The sequence below is a fragment of the Balaenoptera musculus genome, chromosome 14 (assembly GCF_009873245.2).
Source record: "Balaenoptera musculus isolate JJ_BM4_2016_0621 chromosome 14, mBalMus1.pri.v3, whole genome shotgun sequence".
NCBI classification, from domain to species: Eukaryota; Metazoa; Chordata; class Mammalia; order Artiodactyla; family Balaenopteridae; genus Balaenoptera; species Balaenoptera musculus.
Genome location: NC_045798.1, coordinates 32,355,525 through 32,376,604, shown reverse-complemented (window position 1 = coordinate 32,376,604; position 21,080 = coordinate 32,355,525).

The window sequence follows — 21,080 nt, the reverse complement described above, 5'->3', positions numbered from 1 at the left end:
ACAGATCCTACCTACCGCCCCTGCTTTTATACTTTAAGAAGTACAACTTATGATTCATTCTTAGATCTACATTGGTCAAAGCACAGTATTTGGAAAACAACCATAAGACTGTGGCAGTGTATATAAACATTGCAAGCTTTTAACAAAATAATTCGGCTTCCAACATTTTCTATTTAACCACCTTTAATCACACTTTCCAACATGTTTGCTCTCCCCACTCACATCCGTACCCTTTTACTGTTTCTCACAACTGCAAAAATACCCTCCCTCCCGGGCAGGATGGAGGGTTTGGATGTGGGCTGGGGAGACGCCCAGACCACCAGAGTGGTCCTCCATGGGACCCTGGACTCGCCTCAGCCGTGGCTTCCCTTCCAGGCCCCAGCTGTCACCTGCTCCCATGGCAGGCAAGGCCATCTTCCCTGGACAAGTCCAAATCTAAAAAGACATAGGTTGATCTCTGGGGGCTACACACTAGCCATCCTCCTGCCAGGGTGCTCTGGTTCCAACACCCAAGGTCGTCCCTGTGCTTCCACTCTTATACTTGGATAGTGGACCTTGACAGGCTGCCTCAGCCCATCTGACTCCTGGACCTCAGCCCGTTTGACTTTCCCACCTCCGTTTTCAGGGCCTGGGTCTCTCTTTCCTGAGCCCCAGCTGGGGGCTTGAGTTCTTCACCCATATCCGTCATCTTGACATCTTGGCTTGGATGTCCACTACGCATCTCCAACAGTATATTCTGACTCGAACTGCACAATCTCCTCCCACGGCCAGACACATGCATCTCCTGATATTCTTCACCTCATTAGTGGTCCTATATTCATTCCATTCTTCAAGCCAATATCCTAGGACTCATATTTGATTTGACAGTATTAGATCCTTGGGTCTCCCTCTCCCTTCTCTGCTCCCTCCTCTCTCCTCCCCTCCCTCCATCCTCCTCCCCTCCCCTTCCCTCTTTCCCTCCTCCGCTCCTCCTCCCTTCCCTCCTCCACTACCCCTCCCCTCCCCTCCCCCTCCCCTCCTCCCCTCCCCTTGCCCTCTGTGCAGCCACACCACATGGGCATTCTTGCTACTTCCCCTGAGTTCTCCAGCTCCCTGTGCCAGGCCCCTCATCCTCCAGGACAACCACGTGCCTCTCACCTTCACCTCCTTCAAATGTCACCTCCCAGTCAGGCCCTCTGAACCAACCTATTTAACATTGTGACCCAGCTCCATCCTACAGGGCCTTCCCCCTCTCTGAGCAATGGTCACCTTTCAAAACACCGTGTAACTTACTCTTTATAGTCTGGTAACTGATCATCTCCCTCCTTGAGAATATCAACTCCCTAAAGGTGAGGCTTCTGTCCATCTTGTTCACGACACATCCACACACCCAGAATAGTGCCAGCATGTGGTAGGAGCTCCGTATATATTTGTTGAGTGAATGAATTCAACAAATCCATGTCCTGAGGAAAAGGGATGTGAATGATCAACACCAGGAAATGTTTTGGTAAATTTCCAAGACACATTTTGAAATTTCCAATTTCAAAAAAGGAATCCAATGGGGATCCAGGCAGAAGTAGAAAATATATAAAGGGGGCAGGGGGAGCATATTCCCCGGGTCATCAGTGCCAGACCATAGTGGGCCATGCAACATTCAGCGGGACAGAGCAGGACACCAATCTTGTGTAAGAAGCCAAGTTTTCCTTTGGATATAGATGCAGCAGACTGTCTGGACCAGGCAAGAACCCAGAGGAGCAAGCACCGCCCAGCCATCTCTTCTTTTTTTTTTTTTAACATCTTTATTGGAGTATAATTGCTTTACAGTGGTGTGTTAGTTTCTGCTTTATAACAAAGTGGATCAGTTATACATATACATATGTTCCCATATCTCTTCCCTCTTGCATCTCCCTCCCTCCCACCCTCCCTATCCCACCCCTCTAGGTGGTCACAAAGCACCAAGCTGATCTCCCTGTGCTATGCGCCAGCCATCTCTTCTTGCGCAAGTCTGCTGAGAACCGCTCGTAGGAAGGACAGGCCGCACTTGGCCGTGGGCTATCTCTGTTCCCCAAGAGCTGTCACAATGCCACTTCAGCCCCAGACCACAAGGCTGCCATTTATTGAGTGATGGATCCCCCTGGGCCAGGGCTTTTCACCTCCTGCCCAATGAAAACCTCACACCCCCATTTAGGAGATAGACGGCCCCATTTTATACATGAGAAATCCCACGTGGACCAAGTTAAGCTACTCCCCTCAGTACACAGGGGTAGAACCAGGATTTCAACCCAGGCACAGTAGCAACCCAGGCCTTACACTACATGGCATTATAAACATTAACCTGGCGTCTATCAAACTGCTGGGTCAACAGCACCCACTGGCCTCCTCATAAAGCTGAGAACTCCATCCCGCAAAAATAGTTTCCAAACCTCTATTTTTCTGCTTTTCCAACAGTTCAAGCAAATGTCAGAAAGCAGAGTCCCCTCCCACAATCAATACAAAAAGTATTGGGACCTTCCATCTGGAAAAGATAATACAAATAAAGGACCTCATGAATATAATCTTTAATATTCTGAGTGTCATGGATAAAGTTGATGTACTTTGAAACTTGAGACCAATTAAGAAATAAGTAGAACGGTGGTTACCAGAGGCTGGTTGGGGATGGGGGGTGTTGGAGAGGTGTTTTGGGGTGCTTACTTGGAACTAGTAGATAAATAAGCCCTGGAGAGCTAATGCACAACATCATGATTATAGTCAACAACACTATAGTATAAACTTCAAAGCGGCTAAGAGACTAGCTCTTAATTGTTCCCACCACAAAAAATAAATGATAATTATGCGATATGACAGAGGTGTTAGCTATGGGGTTAATTGTATCGCAACACACAAATGTATCAAATCAACACGGTTTATACCTTAAACTGACACAATGTTATATGTCAATTATATTTCAATTAAAAAAAATGAAAGAAGAGGAAGGGGTCTTAACAGTCTATGATAAACCTTTAACGTTCTTACTCAGAAAGGTGAGAGTGGGAGGGAATGAAAATAGATTCAACCTGTTTGGACTCTGTGAGGAATCTCATGCCCTAAAAATCTATTTCCCGCGTGAGAATGAAATCATGAGCAAGAGAACTTGAAATCAGAAAGACCTGCATTTGAGACTCATCCCTTATTTAAACAACTCTTCACTTACCCCACACTCTCGCTGTCAGGACAGAGCAATGATTTGTTTCCCTCTGCTCTGAGGACTGGCTTCATTTAATTTGTAAGGAATTATTTGCATCGTTTCTGTTGCTACTTGATAAAGAAATATTGTATCTTTTAAGAAATGGTTGGAAGCTCAGACAACAAAACAATAAAGAGAATAGAAAAATAGCAGGAATGAAATAGAAGTAATTAGACTTGAACCTGACATCACTTTCCATAGCTAACGCCATATATTAGTGTAAAAGGGAGAATAATGGTTTTTCATTTACCTTCATATTTATGTTCATTATGAAAAATCACATAACATATTTAGGGAAATCCTTGGTTTAAGCCAGTGTATAAAAAGCTTTTTATTTGAAGTATATTACACTGGTCTGCTTCTGAGCAAGTAATTTTTTCTGCATAAGGAAAATATTTTTGAAAAAAAAATATTACAAGCACCGTTCCTTTTTATTTTAAAATTATATATTTTCAAATAACGAATACAATATCTACTACTGTTCCACAATATTCTCATTATTTCTATATCATCAGAGAGTATCCTTTTGGGGGTAAAATTTCAGAAATTACCAGAACATAGAGGACCACTTTGTTGTATTGTCGTCCTTTAAACACATTTTGTTGAGTAAGACACAATGGAATTGGGCTTATTTTTGCTTTCCTTAACTGGATCTGTATTGTGAAATGAGGTTTGCATCTTATTACTTCTTACTGTTGCATTCTTTAAAAAATTTTTTTTTAATTTAAGCTTATGAATTCTATTCTAAGCAGCATAACTAAAATGAGGTAAGACATCATTACTCACAGCACTCTGGTTCCTCAGTTGGGGAACTCCACACCTCCTGCCTGAGAAGGGAGAAGGGATAGATACACAGCCGACCCTGAACTTGTCCCCAGAGCCACCACTCTGGATGCCGCCTGGCTCCCGTCAGGCCTTCAATCCCAGACTCATCTCCACATCACCTTCCCGCAGCCAGGGCCATCAGGTGGGTACCTCAGGCAGCAGCCTTTCTTAAAGGCTTTGAGGGCTATAAGTGCCTGAGGACCTATGACCATCGTAGGCTTGTGGGGCAGTTGGGGAACCCTACCCACGTGCCCCAGCCTTTCTTGTCCCCATCATCCCTGAGGGAGCCCCTGACCATGTCATGCTCAGAGCCACCCTCCAGACAAACACAAGTTTTGCAACTTCCTCTCTTGGCCAGACCTGGCTGATGGGAGCATGCCAGCAACACGGGGTGGGGGAGGTCCAGAGTCAGCAGGGTGCCCCCCTCAGGGTGCTGTAGACATAAAGCAGCCGCTAGCCACTGTGGCTTTTCAAATTTAAAGTTATTAAATGTAAAAAAAGTTTAAAACTCAGTTGTTCAGTTTCACTATCTCACATACACAACAGTCACATGTGGCCAGCGGCTACCATATCGGACAGCAGAGAGCGTGGAAGATCTCGGCCATTGCAGAAAGTTCTCTTGGGCAGCTCTGCTCTAGAAAGCATCATATTTCTCCCAGCCGTTGATTCTGGGTGAGGAGTTCCGCTGGGTCAGCCTGAGTGGAAGAAATCCCGATCTTGTTCTGGCTCTGTCACCAACCTGCTATGGACCGGGGCAGGTCACCTCCTTACCTGTGAGGGCTTCCTGGAATTAGATTTTTGTTCGTAACGGAAGAAGGGCAGGCCTCACATGACCCAAGGGTCCCAGGTTACTTGTCTCTGCTGTGGCCTTTTGTAGAATCGCTTCTATTGAATGTTAGTTTGGCATCATGCTTTCTACTTATGTAAGGACAATCACATACAATTCAGTACTGTGTTCATTTTGGGGAACATTTGAAAAATTATATTACATAGTATTCTCTTTATGAGACCCAACTGGAAAATTTCTCTCAAGTCTCAGGACCAGGACAAAATGTGTTCCTCATAAGCAAATAGTGGGCATTTAGGTTTCAAAACAACGTGAATATTGTAACTAATCCAATTTTCCTCTTTGTTTTCACAGCAAGGAGGCTCAGAGCAATACCATTAGAAGCAGTTAGACTGAATCTTATGGTCTACATTTTTCTTCCTAATTGTATCTCTAATAAAAGCTGTTGGGAAGCCATCAGAATATTTTTGGGAATGAATTGGAATAAATTATTTTATGAATTGAGGGAAACATATGTTCAGAACCCTCGAATCTTTAAACACATCATGCAAATGCATAACCTAAATCCGTGCTAAAAGAATCCATCTACTGGGAAAATATCCTTAGAAAGACATCTTCTAACCAGACTTGACCTTGGATTTGGAAATTTGGTAGACATGTATTTCTGGAGTATAATAAAAGACTAAAAGATATTAGGGGGCCTGAAGTTAGAAATTCAGATGTTCTAAAGACTGAAAAATGAAAATACATCACTGTTTTTAAGCAGAAGCCTTCGTTGTTGTTGTTAAAGAAAAAAAAAAATTTCCAGAACTGTCACATTAACAGAGTTCTCACTCCTCCCATGTTAAGCATGACTCTATAATCGAAAAACACCGCTCGAGGGAATAAATTAGTAAAAGTAAAAGCATCTCACCTCTCAAAACACTTCCATCCTTTTTGGTTTGTTTGTTTTGATCATTGTCAAAAGTATACTTTTTATGTAAAAGCATATTTTTCAAATAAAAAAGTGTCATAGGAAACTAAATAACTTTCCACTTGGAGTTGTATTGTCATGGTATCAGACTTCATGAAGAAGGAAAAATAAATGTTTTGGAATCAAATTTGAAAATCCAGACTAGAGTGTACCCAGACATGGTATATAAGGATTATGTGGACATCACTGGATTTGTGTGTCCTTGCAGTACAGAGACCCAAAAGAATCTCCTAAACAAACACAACTGTAGGATTCCAACATGAACATGTGCTCTGTAGTAATCATGTAACAGGGATTGTTTTCAAGAAGAAACGGTATTCAGCCTTATACTGAAGCATAAAAAACAACACTGAGTGTTCTTTTCACTAAACATCTGAGAGTCTCTTCCTTCCATACCTGTCACACAAATATATGATCATTAGTATATCTATGTCTTCTCAATCATTTTGTCAAGTAAAAGGCAAAATAAAGGAGGATTAGTTAAGTAATAATAAATGGCGTTTACTGGGAATTTACTATGTGCCAGGCACTCTGACCCGCATTCCTGATGGATTCTCTTATTGACAAACTGTGGGGTAGATACTGTTTCTGTCCTCATTACACAGTGGAGGAACCTTGGAAGTAACTTTTCCAGAGTCCACAGCCACGCAGCAATGGATGGGACCCCACACTGAGACAGCTTGGCCAGGACCCCGAAAGTCCTCTGCAGAGGGGAGGGGACCTGGCTGCAAGTTAATGGTGGGGCTGAGAGAAAACCCAGGGAGAGGGACCCAGATCTCAGCAACCCTCGCTTCGAGAGCCCTTCCAAGCTCCTTCTCCACTGCCCAGAGAGGATGAGAGGGACCATGTCCTTGGAACAACAGGCATGGACGGGGGACCCAGGACAGATGGCTTCCCCAATATCTGGGAGAAAGAATTCTGGCCTGGCTTCTTTTCAGCTAATGGCGAAATTTTTCATTTTGCTTCTCCCTGAAGAGAGGACAAATTTGTTTTCACTTACACATGGCTAATTTGCCTGTAGTGTGTTTAATAATCATCGTTCTAATTATCAGAGTATTCTGACACCAGATCACTGTGACCCCAAGAGGCTCAGCTCTCCTGTCTCTCTGCTTCCAATTCTATTAAACAAGGACGGATCAAAGGCTTTCTTATCCAAGTACCTTTGATGATGACTGCAACAAACAAACAGACACTGAGCTGCCTTGATATCCAGCTTAAATGGCCAGGCATTGTCCACTCACGGCTCCATCCACAGTGAAAGGCCTCATCCAGATACAGATTCTATACAGAATAAGTAAGACATCCTATTCGAGACCAACACGCTAACATTCACAAGTAATTAAATACTAACAACTGGCTGGGCATCTTTGTATGCTTTGCGGTCACTTCAACTTAGAAGATGCCTTAGTAACATATACACACTACTATGTATAAAATAGATAACCGACAAGGACCTACTGTATAGCACAGGGAACTCTACTCAATATATTGTAATAACCTATAAGGGAAAAGAATCTGAAAAAGAAAAAAAGAAATATATGTATGAATTGCTGTGCTGTATACCTGAAACTTACACGATATTATAAATCAACTATACTTCAATAAAAATTTTTTAAATAAATAAAAAAATTTAAAAATTTGTAGTACTACAAAAAGGATATATAACTGTGAAGTTGTAAAAAAAAAAAAAAAAAGAAGATGCCTTAGTTATCCGTAGAGTGAACATAGGTGGACGCATCCTCCTTTCCAGGTTGAGTAGAAGTGGCTGGAGTGGAGGAAGGGTGGATCAGATGTTTCCCCTTATCTGGAACAAAAGCATCTCAGCTTGAAGACTGAGGCTCTGCAGGCTGCCCAACCCTGTACCTCTGCCCCAGGGGATGCGGTTAACAGGACGGGACCACCTCCTTGATGAGGGAGGACGCCCAGCTGGGCTTGCCCAAACCCTGGGTCCTGGCAGCTGCCTCCTACCCTGTGAAGGCTCTGGCCAGCCTGCAGGATTATTGGGTAAGCAGCCCCAGAGGAGCTATAATTCAAGCATTTTTATGATATTTTTCAGCTCTCTTGGGATCCTCCTCACCATATTTAGACATTGGCTTTTGTTACTCATTCCATGTGAAAGTAAGTGACTGCCTGGATTTTGGTTTAAGGTTACAATTGCTGTTTATAAATCTCATTGACCTACTATTGTTTGTAAATATGTATATAGCTTGTTTAGATACATTTATTTGATTAACACACTTGGGTTCCCTTTATATGTGTTACTTTACATTCTCTCTTGAATGTGAAGGAAAATAGCATTCCCTCGGCTCCCCCTCTTTCTTTTGCTCTGGTCCAAAGGGAAACAAAACTTGGCTCTCGTTGACCAGCTACTGGTCACCTGAGCTTGCTGATATGATTTCCCATCCCCTCATCAGCCTCCCACCTCCCACCCTCACCCTACGCCGGCTGTTTAGAGACAAGTGTGTTGACAAACAGGCGCTGGACTTTGCATGCGTTCGTGCTTTGTCAAGTCCAGCAGGTTTGCCGTAGAGCAAGGCGTGAGAACTAGGGGTCCTAAGAGGGTCTTCTCGAGGGGTTGCCATCCAAGGGCCCTCGGCAGACTGGGACGGCTCCTTCCAAGCAAACGGGCAGATCAAAAGCAAAATGATCAAACAGAGTCTTAACAAAGACCTTGAGCTCAGTGTGGTGAAGTGTGAATTGCAGAAGCTCTGCTTCCCGGTCCAGCTCCCCGGGGAGTCAGGTACAAAGGCAAATTTTATTGCAGTAATGAAAAAAGCCATTGATTTACAGGGTTCTGGAAATGCATCCAGTCAGATGAAAGAACACAAACGAAACAAGAAATAACATGCTGTCCTCCCAACTCCTCCCTCCCCCTCCGCTCACCGATGTGGATTTGGGGGAAAATATGATTTGTGGATGAGGCAGAGAGCGGGGCTGAACATCAGATGCTGCCTGGTCCCACCGGTGGAATCGTCCTGCTGGTCATCAATATGGGCCGAATGGCAGGGGGACAGCCTCTTGCCAACTCTAGCCATCCTCATCCTGGCCCTAGCCTACGTTTTTGACAATTACTTGGATAAAGATATAAAAGGCATGGAGAGTGTATATTTGTCTTTTTTTCCCCCTGCTGGGCGTCTGAACCTCCTTCTCACGTTTGGAGAATTGTTTACAGAACAAGCCCTGCTGGGAGCAGAGCTCACCTTTGACACCAGATCCTGAAAGAACCAGACGCCTGTGTTCCCGGCCTTCCTTGCCGCTGGGGGGTGGGGAGGCGAGCTAGGCCCAGCCGCTCGGCCTCACACCCCCCAGCTCTGAACCAGAGGATGGGGGCTCAGAGCAGTAACTGGGGGCAACCCCTGCTGGTGGCAGGAGATGGGATGCATCGTTAGTTCCAGGTTTCTGGGCCGCACTGGCACACCCACCGCAGGGCCATGTCCCCGGTCCAGGGCCAGAGGCTGGGGAAGCTGTGCATCCAGGCACAAGGGGCAGCAACGTCCTCCCAGTGGGGTTCCGTAGACTGGTTTGTGATGGCATCTTTCCTGCAGCTCAGCCTGCCCTTTCCATGCCTTGGCCCATGGTTCTTCTGTGGCCTTCCCAGTGAAACTCTGAGCCACCCCAAATCTTTACAATCAATTACTTCTCTGCTCGCATCAGCCAGAGTTGATTTTGTTGCAGGCAACTAAGAACATTGACTTGTGGCATCCTTTCCAAATCTGCCGTCCATTAGATGACAGAATTGAGAAGAAAAACGTCTTCAGAAATGCAACCTATTAAGAGGACATCAAGCCGGGACAACTGTGTGACCCTACATTTGGGCCCAAGAGCCAACTCCGTGAGATCAGACTGCAGCTGGAGACACTTCTCCAGCCTGAGTTGGAAAACACAGGCACTTTGGAGAAACAGAGGGACACCCTCTGGGTCGATTTAAAAAAAAATTTTTTTTTACCACATTGCTAGTCAAATATAAAGAAACATAAAGTTAGGTATAAACGCCTTAAGATTGTGGCTCATTTACAGCTATAAAACCAAAACAAATTTACAAATTAATTACCAGCAGAACTACAAAAGCAATAACATTAAAATTAACATCATTAATTTAATGCAAAGATGATGATGTTTTGCTGAAACTGGTTCATTGCTCACCACACGGTCCGGCACCAACCGCTGAGGCTCGGGGGCTTCTAGGCGGGGACGGCCCTGAAGCTAGCAACCCACTGAGCCCTGGGTGCCCTCACATCCATCATTCTTCAGCTTCCTCTGGATCTTCAGCAAGAGGCTTCTCTCCAGATAGCTGGGCTTCTGTCTCATTGCTCTGACTTAATGCACTGAAATTCCTTCTTCCTCCAAATCAATCCTTCCTTAACCGAGTCCTAACACCCTGGCATTGAACTCACTGGCCCAGCATGAATTCAATACTGACCCTAGTCAAGCCAACTGAGGCCAGGAGGCAAGATCAAATGGTACTAAGATGATGGCTCCCTCAGCATCCATGTTCACAGTGCAGTGCCAGATACCACTTCAGAGAGTAAAAGCACATGGTGAAGCCCTACTTTTCACTCTGGTGCAAATGTCATGGAAATTAGGATGTGTACCCATCAGGGTCCATGTCTGAGGATGTTCAGCGAAGCACTGTCTGTGGTGGCAGGAGGTTGGAGGTGACCTAGTTCCCTTCACTGGGAAGGTGACCCATGGCAGGTGCACACTGTGTTCTACCGTGCAAAAATTAGACCCCGTGGAAGTTCACATATCAACCTACATGAACCTAAGAACCATGGTAGAATGAGATTTAAAATACTATTTACATTAGCTAAAGATACCTAAAAAAAACAATATGCATTTTGCAAGAAGGCATGCAAATACAAAGATGCATATTATGTTTAAATATTTGCCTGTAACAGTATGACAGGAAGGGTAGTGAAAGATGCTGATAAAAGAGACTAAATATAAAAACAACCAAACTTACTCACTCACTCACTAGCAAATGAGAGTACAGCCTTATATGGGCCAATGATAACGTCCATGAACAGTAAGGCTTAATAAGCGCTTAAGTCAACACACTGTACCCAAGGCAAAAAAGAAGAAAGAGAGAGGGGAGGAAAAGGGAAGGGAGGGAGGAAGAAAAGGAGTGCTGATATTACAGGGATCTGCCACACACGCAGATTACAAAGATTCTGGTAAAAATCTTATTTCACGTGATGAGAAAAAAGTCTTTTGAAAGTTGCAATTAGAAAATCTGGCTTTAAAAGACAATAAGAATATTGTTTGATACAGAGTAATGAACAGCTATTAGGATTTGGGCAGTTCCTCCCAGAAGCCTCCTTCTGTCCCACAGATCCACATCTTTAAAAGTAACCCAGGGGCTTCCCTGGTGGTGCAGTGGTTAAGAATCTGCCTGCCAATGCAGGGGACACGGGTTTGAGCCCTGGTCTAGGAAGATCTCACATGCCGCGGAGCAACTAAGCCCGCAAGCCACCACTACTAAGCCCACTCGCCACAACTAGTGAAGCCCACGCCTAGAGCCTGTGCTCTGCAACAAGAGAAGCCACCACAATGAGAAGCCTGTGCACCACAATGAAGAGTAGCCCCTACTCACCACAACTAGAGAAAGCCCACGTGCAGCAATGAAGACCCAACACAGCCAAAAATAAATAAATAAATTTATTTTTAAAAAAATGTAACCCAGCCATTACCCTGACTCCAACTTATCCAATGCAAGTCTCCCAAGCGTGATTTGAACGTAATGAACATGGCGCTATTCTTTACTGCATAATAAGTTTGCACACAGCTTTATCTTTTCAAGCCAGAATAGGCTGTGCTATTTCAGTTATATTTGAGTGAAATACCCAAGTCATGATTCATGAAAACATTTCATTAACTGATTATAGATCTTGTCGCTTCAGCGGGGGAGCCAAGAAGAGTACTCTGACCTGAAAATCCTTCGGTGGAGGTTGAGTGACACACCAAGTGTTAGAATTCCTTGTCCAATTTCTAGCAAGAGAGGCTAAGAAAGTGACATTTCTTTCTAACCAGGCACGACCACATATTAAAAAAGGAGGTGAGTTCCATAGCCATCTTGGGATATACGAAAATCCTTTAGGACTTGGCAAATAAGTTTTAAAAATAGTGGCTTTGTGTCCACAAGAATCAACACCTGTTGATTCTTAACTCCAAGGCATAAAATAAGCTTGTTATGGTTTGGCATTGAATTGAGCTGTCACCTTAAATGAAATCACAGTAAGAAGATAATTATTCTCAATTCTGCAGATAGATGATGTGACATCTCTCGGTGGTATGAAACAGCTACTATCTTGAAACTACTGTCTGACCATCCTAGGTGAGGTCAACCAATTTGCATGACTGTGAGTTATACATGATACAAATTTTTGCTTCAAAATCTATGTGCTCTCCCAAATTTTGCAGTTAGCCGGGGCCTTGGGAGTTTCTCTGGTCAAAAGGCTGTGAGTGGGAGTAATGGGTGTCACGTCTGATCTGAGGAACTGAATACCTGGAGTGAGTTCCCCACTCTGTCAACTCCCCACTACAATGACCACAGAGCTCACCTGTGAGGCGTGCAGTGTCCGTCAGCGGGGCTCTCCGGGGGATGACGAGGGGCAAGCTCCCCAGAGACCTGTACTGGGTGAGTAGCACCGACAAGAAAGAAGTTTCTGCTCCATTAAGCCACTGAGATCTGAGGGTCACTTGGTCACTGCAGCGACCTAGTCTATACCGACTAATATTCATATTGAATGACTTAATTAACAATAACCTAATTTATCACATCTTGGCGGGAACAAAAACAAATTTAAAAGATAACTATCATTGGAGTGTTAAGCAAAACAAAAAAAATTTGTTTTTTTAATTTTTAAATTCAGAGGAAGAATATCTGGAGGCTGTATCATAGGATGAGGGGAAAAGTAAGTGATCCCAAGAGCAAGTGCTCCTAATTCAGAGGGGGTGTCAGTGGGCTATAGTGTTAACAGAAGAAGGTGGATAAATTGGGAGATTGGGAATGACATATACACACTACTATCTATAAAATAGATAACTAATAAAAACCTACTGTATAGCACAGGGAACTCTACTCAGTACTCTACAATGATCTATATGGGAAAAGAATCTAAAAAAGAATGGATATATATATATATATATATAAAACTGACTTACTTTATATATTCCAATAAAAATTAATTTTAAAAAATTAAATTAAATTAAAAACAGAAAACAAAAACAGAAGAAGGTGGGCTGTGAGCCAAGGCTTGTAATTTAGGCCCAATTTGAGAAGCTTAGAGCAAGGAAGTGAGGGAAGATCTGGAATTAAGATTGGGCCTGGACTGGTTCAAGACAGTGGAAAGAGAGGTGTATTTAGGAGAATAATTGGAAATACAATTTGAAAGTATTTTAATACTATGATGTGAAGTCCACTGAAAGTCAAGCTAAGGATTTTGTACTTATATTAAAGGCAATAGAGAGTAACTTGGTTTTTCAGATATTCGACTGGAGAGAGAAAAGAGAGAGATGGAGAGAAGCGGGGAGGGGAGGTGTGACATCAACTCACATCAGTGTTCAGGGTGGATTTGAGAGCAGACTGAGGGGAAGTTGGGAGACCTGTCTTCAGACAGAAGATGCACTGGGTTGTGATGATTACCAGGAAAAGGAAAGGAAAAGCCTCGTGAAGAATTTACAGATATTGGTGAGTGAGTAGATGCAGAAAGCAAAGCAGAAGTATGGCTAGCAAGTCATTCATTCACGCATTCATTCATTCAGCAAATACATACTAAGTACCCACCATGTGCCAGGCACTATTCCAGGCACCTGGAACACAGCAGCAAACAAAACCAAGTCCCTGCTCTTACGGGATTTAAATACTAGTCGAGAGATGCAGACGATAAGCAAATAATAAGGCACCAGAGGTTATGTCAGGCAGGAGAAAAGAAAAGAACTGGGTGAGGGATAAAGAAGGACAGAGGCAGATCTCCCTGGAAACCTGAGGAGAATCTGAAAAAAGTAAGGAAGCAAACGTATTTGGGAAAGAGAATATATAGACCACCTAGTTCTCTTTAGGTAATTACTTCTTGGAATAGGTATTCCATGCACATGGAAGAAAAGTCAAAAAGTGCAGAGGGTACACTCTGGAAATTCAGTCTCCTTCCCTCCCAGCACCACCCAGTATTCCCAATGGAGTCAATCAATACGGAGGAATGAATGAATGGGTGAATGAATGAATGGATGCCCACATACATTTTTTTTTGCCGACAATACTTTTCTAATGGAATTTTTAAAAATTGTATTTATTTCTGCATTGAGGAGGGGGAGGAGGGAGAAGAGAAGGAGGGGAGGGGAAGGGAAGGGAAGCAGTATCCGACCAGCTCTTTCCTCTTCCTGGTTCCTGGAGGCTTTGAGAAAGCAGGAGGGATCCCTGGCTTTCCCAGGCACGCCCTAAAAAGAGGTGGAGGCTCACTGTAGCCTAGAGCCTTCCCAGACCTTCTGATCTGGCGGAGATGGCTGGACAGAGTCCTCCAAATCTCCCTGCAGACAGGATTTCAGGGTGAACCTCTCCCCTGAAAGACACAAGCTTCTGAATCAATTGTTCTTTTATTAACCCATAACATGGAGTTTCTTTCTTATTGTAAAAGTAATAGATGCTCATTTGTCTTTTCGAAAAGGGAGAAATCATCAAAGTATGAAAGATAGAAATAAACTGTTAACTAGTCATACGTCTACCATTGACATAATTGTTTAATCCTTAAATATTACTATGGCTACTGAGCTAATAATTGAAAATAAACGAAAGCAAATTAAACAGGAAAGTTCATATCACATCTAAATATCACAATACAAAAAGGGAGCCTTGAAACATCTCCACTGAAAACAGACGTTATTTTCAGTAATTTCTAACATTACTTAATAAGCAGAATTTCAATATGATATTCAGGTTAACTTAAATTTCCTTTACTGTGTCTTTTTTTGACTAAGATGTAAGCATTTGAGAATGCTAAATATACTCCTTGAGGGATGAATTTTAAAGCAAATCAGCTCTGGCGAATAATTCATTGTGTGTGATGACAAGTCTGGATGTTTAATTGCTAGCATTTTGTTTGCTGTTCTCCTTCGCAGAAGCTGTGCTTGGTGTTTGTTCCTCATTCCTTTCTTTGTCTCGGTCCCTTTTCGTTCAGAATCAGAAACAAAGATTGTCACTTCACAGGGAGAAAGGAAGCAAGGAAGTCAAACCACAGTAATGCAGAGTCTATTTCAAAATTGGAATTAAGTGTAGATAGGGGTTGATTTTCCAAATGAGTCTGTCTTCTTTTACTGCTAGTATAAACTAATAGCGTAACCAAGATAAATGTTTAAAATATTTATAACCAGCAAGACTTACATATTTTTTGCAGTCAGGTAACTCTTATTTGTTCGTTAAAAACAACTATTTTTTATCCTAGTTTATGTTATGCATCATATTTATCTTAAAGTTTTAAATTCATTTAAAATGAAATGTTTTGTTTTTTCTCCCAGCAAGTCCAAAACAGTGGGATTTTAGTGTATTAACTTTTCCAGGAATTTGCCTTTTTGTCTCTGTAGTACATATACGTGTGTGTGTATATATATACACACACACATATACATATATATATACACATATACATATATATTTAATTACACAAAGATATGTGTTCATTATAGAAATAATAGGAAATATAGCTAAGTTTTGAAATATTTAAAAGATCTGAAGGTCTGAACTTGAACCATCAGGTGAATAATCAAGATTATTTATAATGAAGATATTCATAAGAGATATTAAAATTAGACTTCAGTTCATCCCCCAGGATTTAGTTAGGTAATTAGAACACACAAATTTATCACCCACCTTTATTTCATTTAAAAATGAATGCATGGTGACTGTGATACTCAAAATTGCTATTAGTTTTTTTCTCTAATAACCAAATAGAGAAGATATTGACTAATTCAACCCACAGCTGAACTATACCTAACTAGTCAGAAATAAGAGCTTTAAATTCCATTTGTAAAATATCCAAAGGAAAAGACTGCCAGTTTTCCCCAATCACCTGTTACTAAATTTCCTTCCTGCTCTGAATAGCTTTACTGTAAAGAACCTCTTCACTGCAGTTAATTCAAATCTCTTAAGCCATAACTACAACTCCACTTCTTCTCCTGGGATCAGTTGTGTTTGACTCTATCACCTGTGATGTTCACTTCTCTCCAGGCATCTGTCTTGATTTCTAGGCTGTTTTAGTTTTTCCTTGCCTGTAATTCACTTGTGCTCATTTGTTTGAGAGGGACAACTGTTTGAGTTGTGTACTTGTAACACACAAGGACAAGTACACACACCTTCAAACTCGATTTCTAAAATGGTTATGACCAGTGGGGGCACTTTTTTGGTAAAAATTTGTAAAACCTTGTGAAAATTACCTAAGACATGCCAAATTCATTCTTACTGTAAAAGATTAAAAAATATAGAGTCAAATACCAATACTTGCTCTCACCTAGCTTCACTTACTTCATATCCAACCCTTTCACTGTCTATACTTTGAGTCCAATTCTTTGGCATTCTGTCTGCCTGTGTTGACTTTTTCCCCCCAAGATTCAATTTGGCCTTATTTCCTCTGTCTGTGTAGCAATAGAAGAAATACAGATCCATAGAATCAAAATACAGTTAATCATCAACAGGAAAAAAGTCTTACATCTTCTTATAGAGGCTGGATACTCAGATCTGGTAGCTGCTACTTGACCAGCCATCTGAGTCACACCAATGACTGGATGCAGTGTCCAGTCGCTGGTAATCCACCGGGATACACTCAGACAGAAGAGCTTGATGGACATCCTCAGCAAAGCCCCACTCTATCCCCCCACAGAAAGCCCGACTTAACCTCAACAACCTTTCACAGACCTACTACCTTTAAATGGTCTTTCAGGGCATTAAAGGGCCCACTCACTAGCTGAGTGACTTTGGGAACCTCGTTTATCATATTTAAATCAGGTAGTCGTATTAAACCACTTCTGAATTTCTTCCCTGCTTCTAAATTCTTTTATATCCTTTATTTTCTAAATTATTTTGTATCCTTTATTTTCTTCAAATAAAAGGCTAACCTAAGATAATTATATTAGCAAGAATATTCCCCAAAAATAGCAAGCATTTTCCACTGGGGAATTTTCTCCCTGTTTTCCTATTTAAAATACTGGTTGAGGCTAACACAGCGTTGTGTATCAACTATACTCCAATAAAATTTTTAAAAAAAGAATACTGGGGCTTCCCTGGTGGCACAGTGGTTGAGAGTCTGCCTGCCAGTGCAGGGGACACGGGTTCGAGCCCTGGTCTGGGAGGATCCCACATGCCGCGGAGAAACTGGGCCCGTGAGCCACAATTACTGAGCCTGCGCATCTGGAGCCTGTGCTCCGCAACAAGAGAGGCCGCGGCAGTGAGAGGCCCGCGCACCGCGATGAAGAGTGGCCCCCACTCGCCGCAACTAGAGAAAGCTCTCAAACAGAAACGAAGACCCAACACAGCCAAAAATAAATAAATAAATTAATTAATTAATTAAAAAAAAAAAAAGAAGAATACTGGTTGAGAGACCTTGACATCCACAACCTAGAATGATTCCTATTCCAGGATCGGAAAGAACCAAGGTATCTTCCCTGAACTATGAAGTCCCTGGCAGGAAGATTTTTCAAAAATCAAATTCCACAGATGAGGCCAGGCCATAAAGGAGAAAGAAAAATATATTGCAAAAGAGACCAGAAATAGACGGGGTATGAGAGTGGGAAAAAAATAAGAGTGTCGTGGGGTAGAGAGTTGGAGGCTTTTTGAGTTCTGTATTGGTTATCTATTGCTGGGATAACAGTTTACCCCAAAGTTAGCTGCTTGAAACAACTAACAGTTAATTTCTCTTACTCTTTCTGTGGGCTGGGTAGCTGGGAATGACTTAGCTGGTAGTTCTGGCTCAGGGTCTCTTACAAGGTTGCGATCAAGCTGTTGGCTGGGCCTGCAGTCTCTGAGTTCTTGACAAGGTCTGGAGGATCCACGTCCAGGCTCACTCACATGGCGTTGGCAAGAGGATTCTCTCCACGTGGGCTTCTCTGCAGAGCTGATCGCAGCATGATTTCCACAAGCCAAGTGATCTCCAGGGAGAAGGCAAGAAAGAGATCAAACTAAGAACAGCGTCTTTTATAATGTAATCTCAGAAATGGCATAAAATCACTTTCACCTTATTTTTCTGGTCACAAACACCATCCTAGTGCAACATGAAAGGGGAGCATACAGGGTGTGAATGCCAGGATCACTGGGGACGTCCAGGGCTGGCTACTTGGCTACCACACGTCCCATGTCACGGCCCCTCTGTTTGGAGATGGTTTTTTGGCATAAAGGAAAGAAAAACTCAGTGTGGACTTCTAATATAAACAAAAGCTTCACAGAGTATGAGGAGCTAGGGTCAGACTCAAAGGTCACTAATGCTAGAGGCTAGGGGAGGTGGGCAGGGTTGCCTGCATAACAAAGTTCCTAAATGTCCATCGACAGATGAATGGATGAAGAAGATGTCGTATCTACAATGGAATATTACTCAGCCATAAAAAAGAATGAAGTAATGCCATTTGCAGCAACATGGATGGACCTAGAGTTTATCATTCTAGGTGAAGTAAGTCAGACAGAGAAAGACAAATATCATATGATATTACTTATATGTGGAATCTAAAAAAATGATACAAATTAACTTATTTACAAAACAAAAAGACTCACAGACATAGAAAACAAACTTATGTTACCAAAGGGGAAAGGTGGTGGGGGAGAGATAAATTAGGAATTTGGGAGTAACATATACTCACTATTATATAAAAAAGAGATAACCAACAAGGACCTATTGTATAGCACTGGGAACTATACTCAATATTTTGTAATAACCTATATGGGAAGAGAATCTGAAGAAGAATATATATATGTGTATATATATATATATAAAACTGAATCACTTTGCTGAACGCCTGAAACTAACACAACACTGTAAATCAACTACACTTCAATAAAAAAATAGTTAACAGTTAATCAGAGCAGAAGTTGTCAAACTTCTTCTGGAAAAGGCCAGATAATAAATTTCTCAGGCTAAATCTCCAAAATATACAAACAGCTCATACAACTCAACAACAAAAAAACAAACAACCCAGTCGAAAAATGGGCAGAAGACCTTAATAGACATTTCTCCAAAGAAGACATACAGATGGCCAGTAGGCACATGAAAAGATGCTCAACATCACTAATTATCAGAGAAATGCAAATCAAAACTACAATGAGGTACCACCTCACACCAGTCAGAATGGCCATCATTAAAAAGTCTACAAATAACAAATGCTGGAGAGGGTGTGGAAAAAAGGGAACCCTCTTACACTGATAGTGGGAATGTAAATTGGTACAGCCACTATGGATAACAGTATGGAGGTTCCTCAGAAAACTAAAAATAGAATTACCAAATGATCCAGCAATTCCACTCCTGGGAATATACCCAGATAAAACTATAATTCAAAAAGATACGTGCACCACTATGTTCATAGCAGCACTGTTCACAATAGCCAAAACATGGAAACAACCTAAATGTCCATCGACAAATGAATGGGTAAAGAAGATGTGGTACATATATACAATGGAATACTACTCAGCCATAAAAAAGAACATAATAATGCCATTTGCATCAACATGGATGCAACTAGAGATTATCATACTAAGTGAAGTAAGTCAGAAAGAGAAAGACAAATACCATGTGATATGACTTATATGTGGAATCTAAAATATGGCACAAATGAATCTATCTGCAAAACAGAAACAGACTCATAGACATAGAGAACAGACTTGTGGTTGCCAAGGGGGAGGTGGGGAGGGAGAGGGATAGAAAGGGAGTTTGGGGTTGGTAGACACAAACTATTACATTTAGAATGGATAAACAACAAGGTCCTACTGTATAGCACAGGGAACTATATTCAATATCCTGTGAAAAACCAAAATGGAAAAGAATATTAAAAAAAAAAGAATGTATATATATGTATAACTGAGTCACTCTGCTGCACAGCAGAGATTGACACATTGTAAATCAACTATACTTCAATAAAAAATTTTTTAATTTAAAAATAAAGAAATACATTTCTCAGGCTTTGTGGGCCATAAGGTCTCTGTTGCAATGACTCAACTCTGTCATTGTAGTCTAAGAGCAGCCACAGACAGTATATACAAGGATGAGTATGAAGGTGGATCAATAAACTTTATTTGTGGACGCTGACATTTGAATTTTATGTAATTTTCTTGCAACACAAAATATTATCTTTTTATTTTTTTAAACCATTTAAAAATGTAAAAATTGTTCTTAGCTCATGTGCTATACCACTGTGGGCCAACTTGGTCCATGGCACATGGCTAGCAGATCCCTGAGGCAGAATGAATGTATTGGTGAAGGTGAGTGAGACCTGATTGAAACAGGAGTAATATAGCAAAGTGCTGTTTTCCAAGATAGGTTTTCATCTTAATAATATGGTGAACACTTAATGCTCCTTATCAAGTAATCAAGCCTCAAAATATATACGATCCCCTAAAAATACTTATAAGCAACTTTAAACTCCTGATGTTTTAGTTAATTGGAGGAAATGGAATCAGACCAGATATATAGGAGCCCAAGATTTAATTCAAACTTACATCATCTTTTAAAAACAAAAATCTGAAAGTTCTTTTTTCTTAGCACTTGCTATGTAAATATTTCATTTGATCATATTTACTTGTTGAGAATCCTTTTCCCATCTTTCAATAAAATAATTAAAAAATAATTTGACACACAATTAAGAGGATGTATACAATTTAAGCCAAAGGTATTTCACTAGGGAAAGCAAAGACAGCCATGGGAATTGGAGATTAGGAACTAATCTTTAAAGGACTGAAATTGTGAGACCAATGTGACTCCTAAACAATAGACACTGAATTCATGAAACGTCATTAATAAAACTGTAAGTAACAGAAGGGCCGGACCTGGCACTGAACATTATCAAGTCTGCTGTGATGGGTCAGGAGAAAGTTAGTGCTGAGGTCTGAACTCTTGCTCTTTTGAATTTTATTTCATCTGTTAAAAAGATGAGGAATACAGGGCTTCCCTGGTGGCGCAGTGGTTGAGAATCCGCCTGCCAATGCAGGGGACACGGGTTCAAGCCCTGGTCTGGGAAGATCCCACATGCCGCGGAGCAACTAGGCCCGTGAGCCACAATTACTGAGCCTGCGCGTCTGGAGCCTGTGCTCCGCAACAAGAGAGGCCGCG